This window comes from Corvus cornix, chromosome 1 (assembly GCF_000738735.6).
Source record: "Corvus cornix cornix isolate S_Up_H32 chromosome 1, ASM73873v5, whole genome shotgun sequence".
NCBI classification, from domain to species: Eukaryota; Metazoa; Chordata; class Aves; order Passeriformes; family Corvidae; genus Corvus; species Corvus cornix.
In genome coordinates, this window is record NC_046332.1 from 77,076,314 (window position 1) to 77,100,409 (window position 24,096).

Consider the following 24,096-nt stretch of genomic DNA (forward strand, 5'->3'; position numbering starts at 1 on the left):
GCTTTTTGTATAGGTTAGCGCGAGAGAAACTCCGCTCGTGTTCCCGCAAGTTTCTCCTATTTGTCCTTTCGAAACTTATTTTTAACAAATCGCTACGCTCTTCTGCAGCAAGAAGGGTGCCTCTGCAGAATCTGATGGATCGTTGCAGCTGCTGACTGTTGTAACTAGTGGAGTTCGAAATATCCAGAAGCCCTTAAAATCTCTTTCACCCTCATTTCTTGTTGGCAGATAGGCAGGTTCTGTGCTTCCCATGCTGTAATGACCGCTCGCTCTCTGTGCAAGCTGGAAGTCGGGAGACCATGCGTGCCAGGCACTGTGCGGGGAACACAGTGCTGGCAAAAATCGCACTGTAAATGTCCCTTTGATGATCTGATGACAGTGGAAAAGGGAATTCTGTGTGCATGCTGCCTCTCTCCATGTTACAGTGTGGTTTTGTTGGGTCTTGTGAAAGGTCTTGTCTGTTCTAAACATGGAAAAATTGTCAGATGGGTGCTCTCTCTTGATGAGAGATACCTCTAGGTGATTCAGTAAGTTTTGGGCATTGTTCTGATTTATGTACCGTTCAATCAGATTGTTCAGGCTAGCATTAGAGCCTGTTGTAACTTCAACATCTGTAAAATATTAAGGAAAATATAGGAAGAATACCTTTTCCAAAAGTGATATAGCTTGGCACATACCTTACATTCTTTCATTTTAGTATCCATCTTGATTTTATGAGTCCACAAACTTTAAATTTTCAGTAGAATCCCTCCTACATTGTGGTTTGTATCTTGTCACTTAAAAACATGCATAGTCCTTGACATTCATGGGCACATTTTCACAGGGTTTATTCATCAAGGCAAGAGAGTTGATTATTGTTGTTGTTGAACAATTTGAAGGTTATTTGATGTGAGCATCAAAGGCCTTCCTATACAGCAAAACTAGTGGCATTTGGAAAGACTCCAGTCAGGATAAATTGAATTTATTGTGGATGGTTGTGGACTTGGACTGTACTTGCAGAATACTGTTAAGGTAATTCACACCGTTTTATGAAAAATATTTAGCTGAAGGGGAAGTGTATGTATTTTCTGATAGAAGAGAAATGCTGTGAATATCTTCAAGGACAAAATAACTTGGTGGTACCTGTAGAACTTTAAGGAATATTCAAGAAACTTGTAATGTAAAAGGGAGGGGAGGAGGAAGAGTAATACTTGTAAAAATGTCTGAAAATACGTAATCTGCTAGTGGAGTCCACTTTTTCTCTCTCACGAAGAATATTAGTAGGTAAACAACTGAGTGCTAAATTCAATTTAAGTTCAATTCAAAGATTACCAATGGGCAATAAAACTGGAGTAGTGGCTTCAGTACTATTACATAAAACCATTATGGTATTAGGTAAATTTAAAACTTCAAGCTGAACTACACAGCTAGTCATTGCGGTTATTCAGTACATAGTTAGTAATTACTTTGATTGAAGAAAGATGTGATACTTCTCCATTATAGCTGAATACTGTTTTCTGAATTTTTTTGCTTGCTGCTTTTTGTTTAATTAGTGAATAATTTGGCTAGTGTAACGTTGCACTTCTTGGTTTGTCTTTACATAAATGAGGAAAGCGCTGTGAATAATTATTTATTGCATCGTTTTAATACTTGTTCGTTCTTGTATTTTATCCTGTGCTAGGAGACACCTTTACTTTTTTCCCTTTGTTTTGTCATTAAAATCATGTAGTTTGACTTCAGCTTCTCAAGGAGCTGTAAAAAGAATCAAATAACCCTGAAGTATGAATTATCTCTGCTGTGAATGTCTTTGCTCCTGGTGAAATTGGAATCAAGCCCAAACTACTTTGCTGTACTATTAGAAGCATGCATCTAAGTCTTTTTTTAATATGTGAATGGAGAATTGAGGAGACTGTATGCCTAAAATAGGCAAGAAACTAGCATATGAATCTAACGTAAAGTGTACTGAATATTTTAAAGTCTTCCTTTAAAGCTTCTGAATGTATTTGAAGCACTAGACTTCCTTGAATAGCTCAGCTTTTCTCTTCTGCCTTCCAGCTATGGTGTCAGAAAATTAGACTAAATTGGTTAAATACCTGGCAGTGGATTTTCTTTGTGGCCAGCAGGACGAACTCTCTTATGAATTTGGTACTAAGGTGTTTGATCTCCTGTGCCATATATTTGATGCAATGAAGATGTTAAGTGTGTTTCCTTTTTTTTTGTTTCTTTGTTTCTCCACGTAGCAGGTATTAATATAATACCTTCTTTCAGATCCCTGTATACATGGTCTATTTTTTTATTGCATAGAGGGAATAAAGGATTTATAGTGTATATCTTCATATTCTGAAAATTTGTTTCTTGGAGGGCTAGTAATAGTATGAGTTAGATTAAGTCCTACCTTTTAACACAGGTCTTCAGAAGATTTCATGATGAAACTATAATTAGAATTAGTGGGGGAAGGGGCTAGCTGGTAGGGAGAGGAGGGAGTGGATGATGGTGCTAAAGGTCCTAGAAGATCTGTGAAGTACAACCTCTCCTCAGTCTTTGTCTTTCAGGGACAGTGTTTTTAAATCACATTAGGGTTTTGAAGACAATTTGTCTAAGTTTTTCCTCGTTCAAATGTTGGAGTTTTGAAGTCTCAGGACCCAAGAAGGAACATGGGGCAGAAACTGATGCTGTGCTCCAGAAATCTGAGCTTCTTTAAGCCCAAGTGCCAGCATGGACTTTTACCTCTGTGTGACTTAATGGTATGGAGTGCTTTGTTCCACCTTAGGTACTTCAGTGTGAAAAGTTGTTTGTTATTAACGTATTGGATGCTACTGTGAAGTTGTAGGACTACTCTTTTGTTAGAAAGCAAAGTAATTGTTTTGAATTACATTACTTTAAGAAACAACCAAACCAAGACAAAAACTGTAGCCTTTATTTCTTCAAACATTTGCATACATTTTCATTTTCAGGACATGAGATTTTTCTGCTAAAATACCTGTTTAAGTGTTTACAGGGCCAGGCTATTACCCTTTCATACTAATGTGTAGCTTTCACTTTTACAGAAGTTGTTATCTGGATAGTGCCTTTCAAATTTTTTTTTTTAATTTAAAAAAATTTTTTTTAAAGAAACAGTCTTTTAAATGTTTGCATTGCCCTCTCTGGATGCCATTGAAGTTGGTGATGCTTGTGTTCAGCTCCATCTCTGGAGCTGGGCTTTCCTTCAGAGGTGCCAAGAAGCTGGCCTGTGGAATCTTAGCCCAACACTGCTTGAGGAAAGAATGGGAAGAGAAATGCCTAACCTGGGATGCCAGGGAAGAGTTGGTGTGAAGTCTGAGTGACTTTAGGCTGCCTCTGTAGACAGTGGGGAGAAACAGAATGACACAGGCAGCCCTTTGAAGGGTCTCAGACATACCTGAGACCTGCTGAATTGTCTTCTGGATGGCCAGTTCTTCCATTCACTGATAACAAGGGAAGACTAGAATTCTGAATTGGGACTTTGTGTCTAAAACTAGAGAAGAAGAGTTCCACATCTTATATTGCAGAGACATTGTCCAAGCTGATTGTCTGCCTCTGTTAGGTTACCAGATAATTCTTGGTGTGTGAGGTAGGGTTTGCTTTGCCTCTCTGCTCTATGGAGGAGGGCTTGAGAGAACCTGAGAAGTCCTGATCAAGGCGCATTTTATCCCTTGCTGATGGTGCCGGCAATATAATTAATAATTATTCATTATTGTTTATTTGAAGTTTGATTAAACTAGGAAGGTGATCTTTTAAACTACACACTTGAAAGAGCACTGTATTGAAGGTGTTGTCTAATTTTCTAATGTGAAACTGAGATCATTTGAGTTATGTAAACCCCATAAGCTTTATTGTCAATGCAGTTTAGTCTTAAAAACTATTGATTTTCATTAATTTGCTTCCATTATATTCTCTATTTCCTTGTCCTGTTCAACTTACCGTGTCCTACATTTTTCTTTGGAAGTGTAAATCAACAGTAAACCCATGAGTCCTGGAATGGGGAGAATTGAATAGAAAATATTAGTAGGATTCCTTTTCCTTCTTTTGCATTCCCTTTTTTGTCTATTGTGTGTTTTTTTAGCAATAACAGAACATAAGACAGACTGATCTTTGCAGCCGTGGTAACTGATCATCACAAAAATATGAGTGTTAATCGAAAAATAAGGCTATGCTGAAGATAGTGGAGAGAAGAGAATAAAAAGTCACAAATGTTTAAACTGAAAAAAACCCCACAAGTTCTCTATTGTACCTTAGTATCTTCTACTGAATTGAGTGTTGGAGCCAGTAAACTCTGTATAGTTTTTTTAATAAATATAAGGAACAACAGGGACTAAACAATTTCCTGTGGTCCGGCTGCTGACTGTGGGTTTTTTACTTCCTTAACTGTCTCCAGTGTAATCTGCTTGAGGGTTCCATTGTCCCTAAAATTGAAAAGTGGTGGTGTCTTCCCAAAGTGCTTAGTGTGAATCTCATTAACTTCAGTTTTAAGCCCATTGCATCTGCTGTCTTTTGAGAACCTGAGAACAAATTGATCCCGTTTTCTCTGCAATAGCCTTCTGGGTACTTTGGTTCTTAGGAAGCCTCTTTCAACCTTCCCTGCTTAAATAGTAACCAAATCCAATTCGCTCTGGTTTTATTGGAGGAACACGAAGAATGGCCTACTCTTCGGGTTTGTGTCAGTTGTTTCCTTGAAAAGTGGTGTTTCAGTGGGAGTACAGTATTTAGTCTCTTGAGTGTAGTACAAAATGGACCAGAAAAGATTACTTGGCTTATTCTGAAAGTTGTGCTTGTGGTTGTACACTTCACTGATTATTTACCATTTTGCAGTTGCCTGACATTGACTGTCAGCTTGGGATTTAGACGTTATTAATTTTCTTGAAGACTATTACTTATACTTTCCATTGTCTTTTTGTAGGAGTTTCGTGCTTATCCCCAGTGGATTTCATTCTCCTTCTGTCAATTTCTTTCATTTGGAAAATTGATTTAAGTTTTTTGTCCTTCCTAGCTTTTCATCATTGGCCCATTTAGTAAAAATGGGTTTATATTCAGCATCCATATTGTTGATGAAAACATTGAATATAATGCAATCCTTTTGTAATAAATCTTTTGTTTGATATCGCTCAGAATTGCTTTCCAGGGAGTTCTGCCCTTGCCACATCATATTTTCTTTTCTAGACTGTTTTTTTTTTTGGCTTTTGGGACTAATTGGAGGTGTTGCCTGAAGTCATCCTTTTTTTTTGAAAAGCATTTCTTTTCTAATGTTTCTATTTGAAGTAAATTACTGTATTTTAGAGGGAAATTAGGCTGATTTGATCCAAATTGATTGAGATGGTAATGCTGTCTCCTAATCTTTTCTTACATTTGTTTAAAGATAACATGTCTAGAACTTGTGGCAACAACTAGCAACTATCCTTAACTACATTTTGTGCTGTATGTGTCACCTGTGAGGTTTCCCCTGTCAGAACAGCAGACAAATGACTGATGTGCCAGAACTTTTCTGCATCAAGGTTGTCACAACCCTGAAAAATCTTTCACCCAAAGATAAGTCTTTTCTTCAGAATTTTGAAGCTACTGCTATAAATCTCAGCAGGTTGCCTACAAAAAATGACTAGAACTCATGTTTACTGTTAATTGCCAGCAACGATAAAAGAGTGGTCAGCACTATTTCAAATGGGAACGGACAGTTCTTATCCATCCATCATTGTAATTTATGGAGAACTGGAACTGAGTAAGTTTTGAGCCAGGAAGGTTCATGTTACGAAAATGGTCACCTGAACTGCAATTCTGATGGTCTAGAAGAGAATTTAGTGATTTATCCAAGCAAATTTGGCTTTTCCGGGTATTTCTTTCTGGAAAATAGGCTGTCTTAAGAAGGTTTTCTGTACAATGCAGGAGCTATTCTCTTTTTTTTGTGTGGGAGCCAGGCAGAGAAGTCCTGTGGGAGAAGAAAAGAGTGGAAGTGTCAGGAGTATCCCCTAGGGCTGTACAGTGTTACAAGACACAGCAGTTGTTTTAACTTTCTCACATTATGATGCTTTTTTATTTCGATTAACCAGCTGCCTAATTTAGAATAGTTTCCAATCCTCTTCAGTGGGATATTGCTTAAATTCTTACACAGCATTAGGATATGTGTAGGTTTGAGGCAGAATGGGAAAGGTTACTTCGTGAGTGGGAAAAGTTGCTGTGTAATGCCATTGCACTGAGAGAGATTAGATCTGTAGACCCAGCCAGTGGCAAAAATAGGGATGAAATTGTAAGCTTGCATGTGGAGTTTTTTTTGAGAACTCTTTGAGGAGAAGTAAAAATCTCTGCCAGCTCAGCTCTAGAGATCACAGAGAAGCTGGATGGAAAGTAAAGATCTGGTTGAACTGAATGGTTTCTCCCTTCAGGTGTGTTGACAGTTTTCAATGTCTTAAATTCTAAGTCAGCAAGAATAAAGCATCTCCTCTCAGAGTTTGGTGAAGCCATGGCAGTGAATTGAGCATATATATAATGTAAAGACTGCTGCTGTTTGTGCAGAATGAGACCCAATGAGAGCAAGGAAAAGCCTGTATTCTTTAATATTTTTAGTATTGCATTCAGCTTGCTGCCTATTCTCTGGAAGTATTTATAACTCAAATTTCTATGCTACATTGGATGTCTTAATGTTCCCAGTTGCCTCAGAAGGTAAGTTTAAGTCCCTTAAAAGTTCTATTATTGCTGAGCAAGGTTTTAAGCACTGTGTAGGAGGCTAATTGCATGAATTAAGAGTCTCATTTGGACAGCCGCTAGGTTCCAATTATTCAGCCCTGAAACAACTGCTATTTTAAGGAGAAAAACTTAACAGAAGTATTTTGGGATTTTGTTCAAGATGGCATTAATCTTCTTTCAGAGAAAATGCTGGAGTAGCAAAATCAGTAACTCTTGAAGTACTTATGGTCTGTTACATGATCGATGCTTGAGATCTCAGTATGTATTGACTGAAAAGGTATAAAATGGGTTCTTGTAAGGATAGGACCTACTAGGATTTTGATTCTGCTATGAAGCTTACACTTGGGTGGTCATATGTATACTTCTGCAAAGATCTGGAGTGTGGTCCACAGCTTAAAGTCATCTTAGAAAAAACGGTATTTAAACTTAATGTCTTAACCCTCTTTTTTTTCTTTAATAATTGGTAATCTGTTAGAAAATGGTTGATATAAATGTGGTTTTCAGACACATTAGAAGTGTTTCATTGATGCAGTTATATGTCAGTTGTGAAAGTGACAGGGTCATGCAGGGTGGACTGTGGCTCTGAGGGTTTACAAACTGATAGAGATGCCAAACTTACTGGCATAGCAGTGGATAAACTTTGAATGCCATATGAAGAATAATGTTGGGATGGGGAAAGCAATGAGCAGATGCAACTTCCGTTTCCAAAGGGTGGAGCAAACCATGATATTCATAATTGACTTGAGAGTATACTTCCCATTCTATGAAGTAACTTGATGTTGATGAGAAGTCTTGCCACATGCTGCTCTTTGATACTGGAAGAAATGGTCCCTTCAGGATGTATGTGGAGGAGCTGACATCTCTGAGACCACTCACTTTCTGCAAATAAATTAACTTGAAGGTGAGGTCAGTGAAATAAAGTGCCTCACAAAGCACTAATAAAAAATACAAATTAAAAAAAATTCTCATCTAAATTCTAATGATACCAATGTAAAGAGCTTGCTGACTTAGAGATTTACATTTGATTTGTGAACTGGCTTTTGTTTAAGTAGCAAATACATTTGTATCTCAGTGTTTGTGTATTTTCACACTTAAAAGTGTCTACTTGGAATTTTTGGCTTTAATTCCATGTATCTTTGCACACAGACTCTATCTGAGAATGTGGGGATAGATGGAATAGCAACTGATGGTGTCTGCTTGAGGGGCTCCTCTGAGGAAGAGGAGAATGAGAAGAAGCAGTGTAGGTATAAGCTGTGAGCCTCAAGTGAGAGTGAAGTCTGGAAGAGAGCAGGAGAGAGCAGGGGGCAGCAGTAACTGCAGTCTTGCGAGGTCAAGGAAGGATCAAAATTACGCAATTTGAAAGTTATTTTTTTTCCAAATACAAATGGTTTAGGGTTTAAAGCTCTCCATATGTTCCTTTTATACTTGCTGAAAGAGAAAGATACAGAGGTAATGAAAAATTTCAAGTACTAGCTAGTTTGAGCTCCTATTCTATATAGGTATTTTATTTTTCTGGTATAGGTTTTCTCAAGTTAGATAAGTGTTGTAATAAGAGAGCCAAATAGTAAATTAAGCATCTTTAGCTCCAGCAGTGTAAATCCCTAATACCAGAGTTGTCAGGTGTTGTTTCAGCCTTTAACTAGACTTTTAATTTTTAGTGATAGGAGTAGGACCATTATTTTCCAAGAAGTTCTCAATGTGAGTGATGAATAACTTCTATAATTGCAAAACCTTTGTTTTCATGCCAGAAACGCCTCTGTCAGGCTAAAGCTATATCACTTCTGTTGCTGACTTAACAAGGTTCCGATGAGAAGAGCAACTTAATGAAATATTTTATGTTGTTTTCTACTACAAGTCATTTGGATTTATTATAGTATTACGTAGGAAGGGACCTCTGGCAGTCATTTAGCTCAAACCCCTGCTTAAAAGTCAGTCTAGCTGGAGTAGGTTGTTCTAGGCTGTGCCTGGAAATTTTGAGTAACTCTAGGGATGGTGGTGCCACAGGGTCCCTGAGCAACTTCTTGCAGTGTTTGGCCACCCTCGTGGGAAAAGAGCTTTTCATCTCAGCTAGCAGAAATGTTCCATTTTCCAGATTGTGTTTGTTTCTTCCTGTCTTATTGCTGTGTACATCCTAAAGGAGTCAGGTTACGACTTTTCTATTTACTCCCACCTGAAAATCGAATAGGGTAATGAGGTCTGCCTGATTGCTGCCTTGTCCCCAGACTGAGCAAGCCTCACTTGGCTGCTCTTTATGTATTATATGTCCCAGCCCCTTGATCATCCTGTTCCCACTGTACCAAGGTCTGCCTTTTATTGGTGAACTCAAAATCAGACACATCAATCCAGATGCTGTCTTACCAGCGCTGAAAGGTGGAGTGAGGGGAAATCACTTCCCCCAGCCTGCTTAGTATAGCTCCTGCCAACAAAGCTCAATACTTGGTTAGCCTGCTTCACTTCCAAAGGGTGCCTTGTTGGCTGTTGTTCAGCAGCGTCCACCCGCAGCCCCATATCTATTTCTGCAGAGCTGTGTCCTAGCCGCTGCATGCCCAGCCTGTCTTGTGTGTTATTTCACCTCAGGAGCAAGTTTTTATTTTTATTTAGAATCATGGAGCCATTGAATGGTTTGGGTTGGAAGGGATATCAAAGATCATCCAGCTCCAATCTGCCTGCCGTGGGCAGGGACACCTTCCACTAGAGCAGGTTGTTCAAAGCCCCATCCAACCTGGCCATGAACACTTTCAGAGGTAGGGTGTCCACAGCTTCTCTGTCCCACCACTCTCACAGTAAACCACTTACCATTATTGATCTTCACGAGTTTCCCATCAACACAGTTCTCTTGCCTCTTGAAGTTGTTTGAAATAGAAGCACTGCTCTCTGGAGTGTTGATCTCTTTCTCCAATGTGGGGTTACCCCTGAACCCGCTGAGACCAGACTCTGTTCCACCATCCAGGTCATTAATAGAGAGTTTTAAACAGCATTGGCATCACTGCCACTTCTTGAGTGACACCACAAGTTATCAGGCACCAGTTGGATTTTGTATAGTACCCGTGTCTCACCAGCATGCCTCAAATAACACAGTGGGAGACCATGGTAAAATCCTTGCTGATGTCAATCCAAACAACATTAACTGCTCCAGGGAAGTTCGCTCAATCGCCTTTCCAGGGATGGAGATGAGACTCACCAGCCTGTAGCTTCTTTAATCCTTCTTGAAGCCAAACATGTGGTTTGGTTCTTATTTATGGAAATTGGGAAGAAAGATTACAATGGAGAAGATGCTGCAACATCAGAAGATGTTGAAGTAAGTATTTTAACTGCTCCTTATTCCTTTATTTGAGAATTCCTGGAACAGGCTCAGAAGCTATAATTATTAAATAAATGAAGGATATGTGCAATCATTTTTTTTTCACTGTGAACATGACATTAGCTTGTTGAAAGGAACAACTTATTACAGCAATAACTTTTTAAATGGGCTGTGATACTTCTGTGACATCCAGTGTAAAGTTGGCCTTGAGCATGTATTGCAAAAATATGTTCCTTTTTACATTTCCTGTAAGAATGGGATGGTATGTTTCTCTGGTGCCAGGGAGGGTACACTTTTTCTTATTAAATTGAGTTTAGTATGTAAAATAGAGTAGCAGTTCAGTAAATAAGAGGCAGTCACATATTTATCTTTTTAAATTTTTTTTTTTCATTTCAGGGTATGTTGAGTCAACCATTTCTATTTGAATTATTTTTATCCAGAAAGCTAACATTTTTATAGTTTCCACATTCGTATTGCAGATGGTATTCTTCAGAGCTCTGACTTCCATCTACAGTGCTAATGTTATTAAACTGTTCACAGTTAAAAGATACTGTAAAACTTTCTGATGTATTAACATGAGATAACTTCCCAGAGTTTGTAATGAAAGACTGTAACTGTTTTGCCTTTTTTCCCCTGAGTTACTGGATTGAACTTTCAATATATGTAAGATTTTATTGTGCAAGTTTCAAAGCTTCTGTAGGCAAATACAGAATCCAGAAAAAAAAGCAGCAAATATACAGACAAAGAATTTTACATTTATTTAAGGTGGTTTATGAAAGCTTTAAAGTGCCAAGCAGAAAAAAAATCAGATGATGTGATGTCAAATAATTAGTGTGTGTATCTTTATTTTTTACTGCTTAACATTTGAAGTTTTAAGGTTCCCATTTTCAAGACAGACTTGTGTCACAAGCTTCAGCTCAACTGTGTTAAAGTGGTCATGCCTTTTTGTCAAGCTTTTAAAGCCTGAAACACTCATTGAGATTATTTCCTCCAAACAGAGAATTAAGCTGCCTAAATGAAAGGAGTAACCGAAATTCCTTTTCCTAAACAGCTCAGGCCCTCTCTAACACATTTCCCTCTTCAGCAAAGTCTTTGTTTTGCTCTCCAGGACCATGTAAATGTATGTTGAGTTTTGCAGCCCTGCCTCTGACTCATGCAGATTCTTTTATCAGGCTATACCTCTTTTCAATCTGATTAAATTGCCAGATATCTGAAAATGGGATAAAGAATCCCACTGTGATATGGGTCAGTACCAGCCATCTAAATGGCTGCTGGGCCTTGCAATTGAGCAATAGGAAAACTGATGGACTGCATCTGACTTACAGGTTGATTGGGAAGCCTAAGTGTGGCCACACAGAACTGTGGCTTTGATTAGGAGAGCAGTGGGGATGCTAGAAGTTTATCATTCTTGTTTCATGCTCTGCTACTTGTATTCCAGACCATTATCAGGTAGTTTCAATGAAAATATTAAACATAAACGCAACCAAAATTCCCAAAGAATTGGGAAGTCTTCCTAGCAAGAAGGTCATTTGAGTTGCATTGATATTTTAAGCCAAATTGCAAGTTGCGTGTGTATCCTTTCAGGAGGTAAATTTATTACTATATGCCTAGAGGATTTTCACTTTGTACTATATATATGGATAACAGAAGAGCTTAAAAGGACATGTAGAAGATGAAAGATTTCTTTTTCACAATGTCTTTTTTATTTTTATCTTTTCTTTCTGTAAAGACACATACTATTTCTTATATTATTCAGGTTACGTTCTACACTCCTGATTTACCTTCTCAGCAGCCTGATGTGCCCACTCTCCCACATTGCTGTTCTTTCTATCTTGCCAGCTCTTTTGCCTTTGTTTTATGTGTTTTTCTTGCATGACTCACATCCCCTTTGCATTGTACCTGCTTGCTTTGCATACAGAATGAGCTGGTTGGAGTAGTGCTCCTCTCTGCTCAGCATGTTCGGCAAGCTGCAGGCTTGAATCGGCTCTTGAGCTTGTCTGCTGTGTCGAAGTTCAAAGGGGCTTTTAGCTGTCTGGCTTTGCAAGAGCTACTAGAACTGACCAGTTTAATCTATCCTAAATTCTTTGTTTTATTGTTCTCTCTGTTCCTAGCAGTACACAGAAACAGATAAGAAAAAATAACTGTCTTTCCCCCTACCTGAAAAGACTGGGGATAGAAAAGATGCATTTTTGTGTAACTCTTGTGTTTCTGTCTTTTCCCTTAAGCTACTGCTTAGAGGGCTTTTATAATTGCTTCCCTTTGATTTGTGTTCAGTTTGTCCTAGGAAAAACTATTAAACAATTGCAAGTTGTCTCAATAGCACATGCCTCAGTCTTTTACTTTTACAATGACTTGGAGAAGAAGGTACTTAAGATTAGTGTTGATGGTGTTGGCAGAAAAATACTGTGTTTTACCATTAACTGTCTGATGGCAGTACTGAAACCCAGCTCTGCAGTGCGAGACACCAGTTTCATCCTGAGGCAGGAGCGGGGGAGTCCTTCCTGGCAGGTGAAGGAAGGCAGATAGGTCCTGGCTTTGTCCCCCTGCCACAGAGGCAAAGGAGGAAGGTGTTAATGCTTCTGTAACCTGGGGAGAAAAGGTGATGGTGTGATGGGGCTAGAAATATATGAAGTAAAGAGGAGAACTTAGGTGCAAGTAGAGTGGGAGATACCTCTGGGTTAAACGGAGGAAAAAGGAATTTCATGAGAGAAGCAATATGCAGGGAAATCCAGATAGAACATCTGTTTGCAACAAGACACAGGAATGCACACAGCTCTCTCAAGCCAATTTTCAGCAGGTGTATTGGCTCTGCAGTGGCTTGTTCAACCTCAGTAGTCAAATTTTAGTTTCAAATTTTTGGGAGCTAATTTTAAGCAGTTAGCTTATGCTTTCTCATTATCTTTTAATAGAGATTTGTTTGCCTTCAACTTCTTGAATTCACATCTTGTATCTGAATTCTAATTTCTCTGTAATCATGGGTTAAAAAGAGAAACAGCAGCTCATGAAAAATCATAAACATTATTCCAAGTCCTGGAGCTCCATGAGCAATGTGGTGTGTAAATGTACACAAGCTGACTTTATTATGTGGTTGTTCTCTTCTCCCCTTCTTTCTCTTTGGAGCCCTTTCATTCTCTTCTAATCTCCTAGCTGTACTGCTCCCTGGCCAGCCTGGTGCCTGCATGGCAGTGGCAGTGGCTGCAGCAATGACTGATGTGGAGACTAAATTGGTAGACACAGTTAGTGAGTACTTCATGGAGCAGTTAGTCTGCAGAAGAGGGAGAAGCAGTTTCGTATGTCCTTCTGACCATTGTGTGCAGGGTCTGGTTCCAAGTGTTACTGCCGTTCTGTAAAATGTATTTACATCTCTTGGAGGGTCATCTACTTCCATCTCTGAAAATCCCCTGCTTTGGGGGTTTTGTTTTTTAAAGAAAATTACTTAAAAAGCATATTAAAGACAATTTATAAAATTAAAATCCTTTTAAGTGGCATGGGAACTACTTAAAGCTGCCATGTGGGAGTGTTGGAGGAAATGCATGTGCCCATCAAAGATAGTAAGTCCAAAAAGGAACTGGCATGGCATAGTTAAACAGCAGGATAAGAGGTGGTTATACAAAGCAGTTTTCACCATTTTTTAAAAGTTAAGTTTTGCCTGCAAGAGCAAAATGCAAAGGTTCATAAATTCTGACAGAATGCATACATTCAGCTAAGAAAGATGTTGGAGGAACAATTTGCAGGAGGTATAAAATTAATCTTTTTGAAACACACTGTAAACAAGAAGCCCACTGGAGAATGCACAGGGCTAGTAGATGATCTCTCCTTCTATCCTCTGGAAATAAAGCTCTACCAAAAAAGAAGCTGTTGTCTTACCTCTTGTATCCAAGTTCATTTTTGAGGTTGAAGAAGTTCTGAACTAGAGCCTTTCATTATGAAGGATGTATCAAAGGATCTCTCTTCAAATTGAAGTGTTGGTAGAAGCAATTATGAAACAAGCTTAAAAAGATAAAGGAGGGATGAAAAAAGAGAGACATAAACCAGATGGTATTTAAAGGTGCCAGTTTCCAGAACTAAATGGTATTGAAAGGAGCTCAGGAATTAAGCAACCAAACTAGTAAATGTAGATGCGACCCTCTGCTTAAGACTTGGTATTTGAACAATTTGAAAGTAATTTTTAAAGACTCCACTACTTAACAATAAGCTTAGCCTCTGCAATGGGAAAACTAGGAGAAACTATTACAGGAACTAGAATTAGCAGATAGGTGCCTAGTACATCACAGTGGGAGGCCCACGTGGCTTATGCAATAGAAAATCATGCCTGAATAGTGTTGTAGGAACTGGAAAGGGGTCAAAAAACATGTCTGTAAGGGAAGTTGAGTGGTTGTAGTCTGCTTCAGATAAAAATGGTAACCATGTTTATCTTTGTGTGGTTTTTTTCTGCTCTCAAACCTTTTGCCGGTCACAGTCTTAGGAAAAGATTCCAAATGAAGAACTAAAAATTTAATCTTAGATCTTACGCACTTTTTTTTGCAATGCTTAAGATTAGTCTTCTAGATCTGAAATGCTTTTGTGAGAAGAATCTCTTAAATGAGAAGTTCAGCAGTAGTATCTTGTTACTGAAAAACTATTAGAGCAGGCTTAGCCTTTTTTTTCCATTTTATCAGAACTGATTAATGGCCTATGCACTTCTCCAACAGTAAAATGCTCTCAGTCACTGTTCATGCTTTAAGACAATGTGTTGCAAAGATATAACTGAAAGTTGTGCAGAAATTCATGCTGTAAACTAACTAGTTTTTATCTCTGCTTGTGCAGCAATGGTAGTAAGCCATGGGTCTCATTGGGGCTTTTCAATATGGAGCTTAGTCTGGGTTGTAAAAAAAAAAATTCATATCTGAGCTGAGTGTTGTTTGTCCTGCTGCTGAAACTTTAACTCTTGTTGTTGTTTGGGGTTTTTTGGTTTGTTTTTGGGTTTTTTTTGGTATTGCTGGCAGTGAGGCTTTAAGTGTTTGTATTGTACACTGAAACCAGGATATTAGACTTGATAGTCCAGAACCTAAGTGAAATTCAGTCTTAGGAGATTGAACCCTGGGGTGACAAATGGTTGGTTTGTTTGTTGGCATATTTCTTTATTATGACTTGGAAGATTAGAAAAGTGTGACAAACTTGAAGAAGATACCATCAGACATACCTAATTTAGGAGAAGTTGGGAGAAAAAGCATTTAAGAATAATGACGTGGCTAGAAATATGGGAAACTTCAAGACAGGAGTTCTGAATTTGATGTGGGAATTAAAGGATTTGGAAGGCATAGAGGAGATGGCCTTTTATTTTAGGATTGTGTGAGGGAGGACACAAAAAAGGAAAAAAGGGAAAAAAAAGGTTGGAAAAAAAAGGACGTGGGATGCACTGTGTTGTAACCTTAAGTGGATTGCAATGGTAGAATCCGAGCAAATGGAGATAAGGCTTGTGGGTATTTCTGAGAGACTGGGGCCTTTTAGAACTGAAATTGAGTGGAGGAGAAACAGAAAGACATCTCTAGCTTGGCAGTGTAGTGGAATGGAGACTGTTGGAACTGCTCTTGCCAGCTTTTAAAACTCACAACAGGTGGGCCTAGTATATTTTTCCTGGTTTTGGAAATAACTCCAATCCTTGAACTCTTAGCAGTTGCCTATCCAAAACTTGTACATTAAAGGACTCCTTGTAGTACAGTGCTCATTTTAAGAATCATTGATAGAGTAACAGTTTATGTATAATAGAAGTGAAATCCTTGTAACTTTCTTGAATAAATGGCAAACTCTTGAGGGAAGGAGACAAGAAGTTTCTGCATGCTCCAATTTTTTCGTGCCTTTACAGGTACTTGGTTTGTCACATCATCTTCAAGTTTCTTGTCATAATTGCCCATATAGCACTCAAACTCAGACTCATGCAGACACTTGCACTGCAGTAGATGGATTATAAATCCATTGAATCAAAATAATCATCGTGGAGTACAGTAAACTTTGTGTGAAGTTTCTGTGAGCTGCATGTATATGCACCTTTTAATCCTTTCCATAATGAAAAGGCATTTTTGGCTTGATGAGATGTCGGTATGAAAAGTACTTGCACATAAAAAGATGTGCTTAGATACATCTGCTATGGTAAATCCCTTTCAGCTGAAGTTCTGAATCTGCAAATTGTGACAGCTTTTTATTTAGTGGTACAGCTGTTAGCACAGGTACATATGGTAGTGTTGCTTAGAAATACTACCTGTGAGTTCTTAAATATGTATAAAGCAAAGAAATCCTTTACCTTCATTTGGCATTTTTAAGATAAACCACACTGGCTCTTGAAAATGTAATTTTAAATCTTCGACTACAAGGCTTTTTAAAAAATGACAGATTTTTTTTTTTTTTCTTTAGAAATACAACTTAGGACCCTGAATCAGACAGTGCATTTAGTAGGAATTACTTCCTATATGCACCCACATCTCCATTTTTATATCGAGCATAGAGACTGAACTTTTCAATCCCTGAATGTAAAGACTTTATTAGAACAAATACAACAAGTCTGACCAGGTAAACCAAGGAAAACCTCAGGGTGAAGGAGAGTCAGTTACAAGGCTGGAAAACAAATTACTGCTTGCTTCACATGTCATTCAAGTGTGTTGGCTTTTCCTTAGTCCTTCTTTCAAGCCCTGTTCATTCTTCCCTCTCAGTGGTTGCCCAGCTTGAGACAATCTGCATTTTCTGTATTGAGATTTTTCCTCAGAGTCCCTGGGAAATTATCCTTACTCAGTCCCCTTTTGATGCTTGACTGTGGTTCTGCTTTCTGAAGCTGTCAAGAACACTGTCAGTCTTAGCTGCCCTGTAGCTTCCCTACTTGCCATCTGTCCCTATCTGTCACATGTGTGCTTCTTTACTATATTTTCAATGGCTGACTGCTCAGTATTTAGGGAAGATGTCTCCTTTCTTATCTTCCATCTCATTCCTGAAAACTGCTGGTTTAGTCTTTGTCACATGCCATTTTATGAACTGAGTTTTATGGTGTCCTGTAAAATGTAACCTCACGAAATAGTGAAAATACCAAATTCTGTAAAGGATGAACATGAATTTGTGTCTTTTTAGCATAATATTAAGTATGGATTTGCCATACTTCTGTTTTCCTGAATGCTTGCCACAGAGGCTTGTACTCGACCATTTATATCAGTTACACACAGGAAAATAGTGTTTGTTTACTCTCAGTATTCCCCCAATGACAGTGACTTCACATTCTTTACAGCTATTAAGTGACCTTCTTTTTTTCCTTTGTAACTTTGAGCAGTCATGGTGGTCTTTTATTCCAATTATGTCAACTCATATTCCTTTGTACCCTCTATGTTGTTCTTACATATATGTGTGGATGTATTTTAGAGAGAAGAGGTAAGAAGTGTATTGTGGAGAAGAACTTGTTACAAAAAATGTCCTTAATATTTTGGAAGTGCGTAGGAAGAAATTTAAGCAAATGACACCTCATTCAGTTTTTTTTGTGTTGAAAGTAGGTCAAGGCTGATTTTGGCCCTATTAAAATCAGAGTAGATTATTATTTTCTTATTTAACAGTGACTGGCTGCCAAGTGTGAAGAAGAGAGTGGGGAGAAAGGACCAAGGTACTTCTTTACCCCCTTTCTCAAGACACAGGAGTTAATAGTATTGTTCAAGTATTATTTGGTACTGGGTGCCTCTCAAGCTGAACTGCCTGCGGGGAGAACAGCAGCAAAGGAGGGGCAGGTGGACAAGCAGCTTCAGAGCTGCAGTGATAGTACAGGGCTTCCTTGTGTTTCCTAGGAACTCAGGTGAGGAATCCCTTGCTTTATTTCCTTTTCTCCACTGCAGTGGATGTACTGCCTTCATTAATGACTGCTTTGGATATAAATAACAGTGGCATAATGACGCTATAAAACCTTTTTATTTGACATTAATAGAAGCAGGCTTTGTACCTGCACCTGATGGTATGAATGTCTAATGCTTCTTCAACAACTGCTTTTCTCTTAAATTTCTTGAGGAATTGATAAAATGTGCAATTAACTGATAAGCTTAGTGGGTGTAAACTTAATTACATCATACTCTACTTACGCAAAAACTACATGCACACTTTGTTGTGGGACTTGAGACTTCATTTTGTTTAAGCTTCAGAATGACTATATTCTTGCAGATTAGCCTTGCTATAGGTTATTTGATGTTCAGCTTTGAAGACACACCTAGGCATATCGTCTCGGTGGAAAGAGGACTGCAATTACCAAGGTATTTTAGCGTAACTATCTTAACACAGTTACTTGCTGTTCAGAGAATAGTTTTCCAATGCTGACAAGTTGAGAAAAACAAGAATTGTGATTTATATGGACTTAAGAGCCTTTTATGTTTATAGACATGGGTAAATGAAACTCTGAAGTTCATCTGTTCTAATTTAGGAAATGCTAAATGTGTCTTTTTGTTAGTGCCTAGCCTGTAGGCAAACTGTTCCCCCAGTGCACACAGTGTTTTATTTACAATTGCATAAGTGTCCCTGGTGCATGCTTTGGCAATTCAGTCACATATGTTGGGCAGTCCTACCAAATAATATATCTTGCATTTGCATCTTCTGGCTGTTGGATGAAAGGAAAGAGGAAAACTGCTTTCCTTAAAAGAGAGTGGTTTTATTGGTTTGTTTGTTTGTTTTTATTTTATGTACTTCTTAGCAGAGAATGCTAACTTCTGCACTTTGGTGAGATTTAAAGTCATGGTGTCAGCAGTAACCTTGTTTCAGAAGATGGAATGAATGCTTACCTATAGCTTCCCATATTCCTGTGCTGCTATTGAGAAATGGTAATAAATAGGGAGGTCAGCTCACTGAGCAATCTTAAATAGGTAATTGCTTGTTTCCACTGATCTCAGTATTTCAGACTGCTTGACTCAAATGCTTCATCTGGAACAAATCTCACTAAACTTAAAATTTGTGCTATGAAGATTCAGAGGCCACCCTGAGATCCCCACAAGTGATACCAGTGAAAGAAAATTTTTCTCAAATAAAGAAATGCAGATGTTTCCTTAATACAATATGAGGTGCACTCACTTTCTAATAGAAGTCTTCATAGAGCGATCCAGAAATAATTTGCCAATTAATCAAAGTGACTTGCTTACTTTTAAGACAAGATCTGTTTATCCCTCCCTTCTTAAAAAACTCAGCTAACTACTTCAGAGATATCACAGAACCACAGGCTTCAGATTATTTGATAACTCCTTCAGAACTTTATCCTTTCAAGTAGGAGCTAAACTGACCAGCTAATTTGATACTTACAGTGTTTGAGGTAGTGTTGAAATTAGGGATTTACCCACGTCTATGTTTTAAGATGTTTTGTTGAGTTGCTAAGAGGCAACTGGCAGTGTAAAACTGCTTTCAGCATTTCACTAAAATACGTAGTGGCTCAAATATCTCTGACTTGTAGGTGGTATTAACAGCAAGAGAATCTTTATCAAATAAGGGTGTGGCATATGAGGGACCTATGGCCTCAATGCCACTGTTTGAAATATGTTAAGCTTCTTCCTTATCTGAAATTATGAGTGTTTCAAAATCTACCCAGAATGAAGTTTTTATTAATATTGGCACCAAAATCTTCTGCCCTCCCCCAGTACAGTAATTTCCGTAAGTGACAAACAGGGTAAACAGGGAGCCTGGAGCTTAGTCCATCTTTTATTTGCATTGGAAAGCCAGGATAATGATATTTTGAGTGCTACAGATTTCAGATAGTTTTTTTTCAATATTTACTGTAATACTCCAGGTTAATTTTTTTAAAAATCTAGTAATTGTGAAACATGGAACGGTATTCTGCTAGAATGAGATAGCTGCAAACCCACATGAAATGTTGTATCCTTTTACAAAGTTTACTTTATGGGAATCACTAATTTTTGAGAGGAAAGTATGCATCTACTACTCAAAGGTCTAGTTGTTTTATAGTAGTAGTAATTATTTTCTTGTTGTAGATAATTGTATAAAACATGTTTGATCTATTTTGTAAACTAGCTGTCAGATCACTTTCTGTTCTATGTGGCTGGACATTATGTATGGAATAGAGCAGGAAATAAATCGCTACTAGCTAATGAGATAGCTTTTCTGAAATTTTAAGGATTATAAAAAGCAAAATATTGAACAGTAGTTTGTTGCCTTTTTTTTTTTTAATGCAGGATGAACTAATGTTCATGGTAATCTACTCTTTTGACCACAAAGAATAGCATTATGATTTCAAGAGCTAATAATTTTCAGTACAAATGTTTATGGAAATGAACAGACATCTTCACATTTGCATTAAAGGTCAGGAAGATTATTTTATTGAAGACTGGAAGTGAGAACAAATAGTTATTGCCCTTGAAATCAGTACTGATTTTCACTGTTACTGTAATATTTAGCCTTTTTAAAAATTACTTATTTGTCATTGTTTTGCATTGCTAAGAAAGCCAGCTTTATAATAGACATGTGCTTTGATGACTGTAAGCAGCAATTATGCTTTGAATGCGTAGGTTTAAAAGGTGTTATGTATTTTGTATGTGGAATTAATCAGGTGTACTTGCTCACTAATAATGGTCTGCTATACATAACTTTTTTATAAGTGTAGAGGCAGTTGAGGGATTGAGAGGGGACAGCAGAATGTACTTCAGAGAAAAGCAGTCAATCACTTAGCGGAAGAGAACAAATTAAATGGTAGAAGCACCAAGCAAGGAAGAAAACCTGGCTGTATGAAATCAAAACCAAATAGCTTGAAGAATAAGTGAGGATACTACTGGAATTACTAACTTTTTTAACTGGCATTCTTTCAAAGTGACTAAAAGTTGTGGGTGCCTAACTTGAAGGAGGAACTCTATTTTCAGAGCTGAAGGCAGGCATCAGCTATATAAACGTTGTGGAGAGGCTTTTTGTTTAAGATGTTCCCGTAGTTCAGTAGCTGATAGTTCTAGTTCCCTTATCATGCACTAGGCGCTTGGAACTGGCTGGTAGGTGAGATGAAGGCACAGATTTGTTTAGACTTGCTGTACTTCCAGGCAAAACCTGGAGACTGAGGAAGAGAGGGATGTTAGGATGCCTGAAATAGGACTGGTTGTCTGCATTTAAACTACTGTATCTTATTTGACCCTGAATGTCTTCTAAGAACCACTGGATTGAGTAAAAATGACTTTGCATGCTCGGTTACACTTTTGAAGTGGTCTTAAATATTACTGGTAGTATACATGCAGGCAGAGAAATGATTGTTCTTCTATTCCATCCTCAGAAATTCTACTTCACAGATTTTCTAGGACTGTATTCACTTCTGTTTCTACAAGGTGTATATTATTGATGCCTCATGATTTCAAGGTCACATTACATACACATCCAAGATGTGTGATTTAACTACAGACATAGAATTCAGAATTCCATGTCTCTTATGGAATCTATAGTTAATTTGATTTTTTTAAAAAATGTTAATAACTTAAATAGCTTCGATGTATTTTGGAAAAGTTGAAATATGGCCAGAAGGAAAGAAACTGCCTAAGAAGCAATACTGTGTGTTTCAACATTCTGAAATCAGTTTCTGTTTATACCCTAAGTGCCTTACTAGTGGAGGCTGCATCTGTCTCTGTGGAGAAACACAGGCACATTGAGTTTAGTTTTGTACACATCTGTAAGTGCATAAATGTTCCTCAGGCAAAATGCTTGTTTCCTTTAATGCTGCATCATTACAGTAGTGTGAGTGTTTGTATATAGGAGTTAATTGAAGCCTAATGCATTCAAACAAGAACTCTTAATAAAATGCTGTTTTTTATAGGTAACATTTGAGGATTTTTTAAATGAAAGAACGAAATGTTGATAAAAGTGGAATAATACAGTGATCAGTATTTTGATGTCTTCTACCTGCTTGAATAGTTACATAATGAATTAGATGATTCAAGATGTTTCTAAATTCATTGTTAATCTACTTTGATGGTAGAAAGACAGCAGTGCTAATTTTAAACACTTTTTAATTTGATATCACACACTGAAGAAGTACCATAATTTATGTGTTATGTTTTTAGTTTACCTCTTTGTCCCCTTGTGCATGGGCAGCATGATACAACCTCTGGCTGCATAATCACTTGTGCATTTCTTTCCACCCCCTCACCGTCCTGCCTCATTCAGTGAAGAGGATAGATGATATTCACTTCCTAAGACATTAATCAATATTTTGTCAGCCTGGTTGTTCATTTTGAGCCCCAGGCTCTGTTTACTGGAGGCTGTTAATTTCTATGTGGATTTTTCTGTGGTTCTCATTGTTGTAATGTTTGTGTACCTCACAAAAAAAATTCAATACCCTTTTGAGGTCAAGAGATGATCTGGCAAGTGTAAGAATATAGAATCACAGAACCATGAAATGTTTTGGGTTGGAATGGATTTTCAGAGATCACCTAGTCCAACCCCTGCCATGGACAGGATTGCCTTCTACTAGATGAGGTTGCTCAAAGCCCCATCCAACCTCACCTTGAATGTTTCAAGGGAGGGACCTTCCACCTCTCTGGGCAGCCTGTTCCCTTGTGATACCCGCGGTGTCTCACCACCCTCATTACTTCAAATCCAATCTAAATCTACCCTCTTTTAGTTTAAAACTATTACCTCTTGCTCTGTTACTACTGTGTCACTAGTGCTGGTAAAAAAGCTCTCTCCACCTTTCCTATAAATCCCTGTTTAAGTTTGAAAGCCTTCCATAAGGTCTCCTTGGAACCTTCTCCAGGCTGAACCACCCCAGTTCTCTCAGCCTTTCCTCACAGGAGAGGTGCTGAGATCACTCTCATGGCCCTCCTCTGGAGTCACTCCAACAGGTCCATGTCCTTATGTTGGATGCAGTAACCAGGTGGGGGCTCACAAGAGCAGAGGAAGAGAATCACTTCCCTGGGCCTGTTGGGCAGGTTTCTTTTTATGCAGGCCAAGAGACAGCTGCCTTTTTGGGCTGCAAGTGCACAGTGCTGGCTCTTGTCCAGTTTTTCCATCTACCAATATCCCCAAGTCCTTCTCTGCAGGGCTGCTTACAATCCAATTGCAAGATTAAAAGGTAAAAATCCTATGTTTTAGTATTTGACCCCTTACTTTGCAGATTCTGGCTTAGGTTGGCATAGAAAACTGTTTTATTAGCCACTTGGAGAACTGCCAAACTTATCACAGCATCTGTCTTTTTAAAATGCTGTTTCTGATTGCCTCTGTAGTTGCAGATCCACAGGAGAAGATTTAGTCTTTTACTCCAATTAAATCACAGACAGACATAAAAGAAGAAAAGGTGGGTAAGGAAAAGAACTTAGGAAGGCAAGAGAAATAAAAAGCACCACATTCCATGTTCAGGATCTCTGGCCTAGTTCAACTGATTTATCCCTAGGGTGGATCTTTCCTAATCAATGACTAGGGCAAGTGTTCTTTGAAAATCATGGAAGATGTTCCTAAAGTGTGGGTGCACAGCGACTCAGATTTATGTGTGTACAAGAAAACTTAACTGGCAAAACATTAATAAAGTTTTTTGTTAATTTTCTATTGAAACAAACTTCCTTTGTCCAGTATTCGTCCCTAGTCAGAGCACTTCTTCCAGCAGCCAGCTGGTAAAAAGTCGTGAGCACAATGTGTGAATGTGCTTTGGCCTCTGTAAGTTATGGAGCTACAATTACAATAGAAAAGATGTGAAGAGGAATTATATGTTGGCATTCCCCTCTCCTATAAGTAGGGTGAGAAACCTTTGATAGGTCAAGTTCTGTGACCTTGTGGTTGCATTGGTCACAAGTCCAGCACTGTAAGCAGTACAGTGTGTGTTTCCACAGTAGTGGGTGGTGCTGTATCGACAGCTCTGCAGGGGGAGCTGATGTGACAGCCACCAAAAAAAAACCCCAAAAAAACCAGAGCCCCATCAAGCCAGAGTATACTCATGGGTACTTTGTTTCAATACATCTTTTCTATAATTGAAAATTAAAGATGCTGCTAAATTCTAGATGCCTTAGGGGACTGTTCACATCTATCAGCTCTGATTTTTCAAACTTTATCATGTTTGCATGAGTTCTAATAGGCAAATTTCTGACATCCAAGTGATCTTCTATGAAAGGTCCCATTTAATATCTTAAAGATTTCAAGCATTTCAAGTACAAGCAGAGTTTTTTAAATTA

General features: G+C 38.2%; 1 protein-coding gene across 2 annotated transcripts in view; it reads left to right on the forward strand.

Moving 5' to 3' along the window:
• Window positions 1-24,096, forward strand: part of HS6ST3 (heparan sulfate 6-O-sulfotransferase 3) — a 293,145-nt gene that overhangs the window by 1,113 nt on the left and 267,936 nt on the right. The gene's annotated exons all lie outside the window — the stretch shown is intronic.